Source organism: Chenopodium album, chromosome 9, assembly GCF_948465745.1.
Source record: "Chenopodium album chromosome 9, dcCheAlbu1.1, whole genome shotgun sequence".
NCBI lineage: Eukaryota > Viridiplantae > Streptophyta > Magnoliopsida > Caryophyllales > Amaranthaceae > Chenopodium > Chenopodium album.
The window spans coordinates 48,353,354-48,355,095 of record NC_137842.1 but is presented as its reverse complement, the minus strand read 5'-3'; the positions used below and the strand labels follow the sequence as shown (position 1 = coordinate 48,355,095).

At 33.8% G+C, this 1,742-nt stretch overlaps 1 long non-coding RNA gene across 1 annotated transcript; it reads left to right on the top strand.

The window, feature by feature from the left end:
- Positions 1–289: 289 nt before the first annotated feature.
- On the top strand, positions 290–1,314 carry LOC145559819 (uncharacterized). The gene is made up of 2 exons (XR_014092975.1): positions 290–648; positions 774–1,314. It is a non-coding gene; the product is annotated as an uncharacterized LOC145559819 (long non-coding RNA).
- The last annotated feature ends 428 nt before the right edge of the window (positions 1,315–1,742 follow it).

Below are 1,742 nucleotides of genomic sequence, written 5' to 3'. Positions count from 1 at the left end.
CATAATTTTGATGAAAATAAAAATTTTTAAAATTACAAAATATACGTAATTCTTATTTATTCATGTAAATAGCAATTTATTTTTAAAATGTACAAATTAAAATTAGGTTTTAAATAAACAGTGTATCGCACGGGTTATAACATAGTTAATACTAAAGTAATTACCGCCGACATCACCACTGTATATGTGTCACCTTTTTATAAAAAGTTTTCCCTCCTAAAAAATTTGTGACATCATTAGCTTTAGGAGGGAAAACTTTTTATATTAGCTTTAGGATGGAAATTCTACATAATACCCTTTTAATTTTCAAATAGGATTTTTTGTCAGAAACTACCTTTTATAAGCAACTTTTTGTGAAAAACTACCTTTTAAAAAATATGTTGTAAAGGACTACCACATTTTTGAAAAATGTTGTAAAGGACTACCTATTGACGGAATGTGGACGTTGACCAAACTTTCCGTCGTTGACTTTGTCATGTGACCAGCACGTGACATTTAATGGCCCTTTCTTCTTCCTTATTTCTCCCAAAAATCCCAATTTCCCCCAATTCACCCCCATTTATGTAACCCTAGAACCCTAAATTGTCGAATTCCTCTCCAATTCAACCCCAATCTATTGATTTTCCCTCCAATTGTTGTGAGTTTCAAGTAATCCATGTTTACCTTGCTTAATTCCGGCAAACCCTTTTTTCAATTGTCCTGTATATGCGTAATTGAAATGTTTATAGAAATTGGGTTTTGATTTAATAATTGCGATTGCGATTTTGATGCAGGTGAGATGGGTTTTCCTTCTAGAAATAAGTGCAATTGCGGTCTACCTACAGCAAGAGTCACTTCTTGGACTCATGAAAACCCAGGGAGAAAGTTTGAAGCATGTAAATTCTACAACCTAGAAACGAATCAAAGGGGCTGTAAATATTTTCGCTGGGTTGATGAGGGAATTATTGATTGGCAGAGAGATATAAAAAATCAACTTGTTGTAGAAAAGCATTTGCTTAAGGCTGAGGTTGCAGTGTTGAAGAACAGAGTTTGTTGCGTGGAATATGAGAAGAAGAGGGTACTGGATGAATTAGACAAAATGAAACTAAAGTTGAAAAAGAAGACAAGTGGAGGAATTAATGTAATAGGGTGTCTTTGCTTAGTTGTATTTGTCTCTGCTGTAGTTAGTAGCATCATGGTGAAACTTTCAAGCTAGTTTGTAATCAACTCTCTATTTGTGTGTGTTGGTAGAGTAAACTAGGCAGTCATTTTAATTAAGTTGTGTACTACATTGAAATCAAATCAGTAATGAAAGAAGAGTGCTTTTATAATAAACTTTGTGCTATTTGTTAACATTGCCATGAATGAGAAAACTTCATATCCCAAATAGAAGTGACATGCAAATAACATAAACATAATCCCAAAAGATTACATTGTCTTCAAAAGTCATGTTCCAAAAGATAACATTGCCCCATTTAAAATCTGAAGTTCCAAAAGCAAATCATATAAAGCTAAAGCAATAAATTGTTTGAAATTACACCAAAATCATGAACATTCAAGATGGTTTAGAAGTTGTGCTTGTTTGGGATGATAAAACATCAACCATCCTCTTGTGCTTTTTTGGCCTTGGGATTCCTTTCATAGCAGTTGATGCAGATGATGTTGCTGCTGTTTTAGCCCCTGCTTTCCTCTTAGTAGTAGACTCTGTTCTTGCAGAAGCTTGAACAATTGCTGATGCTTGAACCCTAACTGAAGCTTGAACA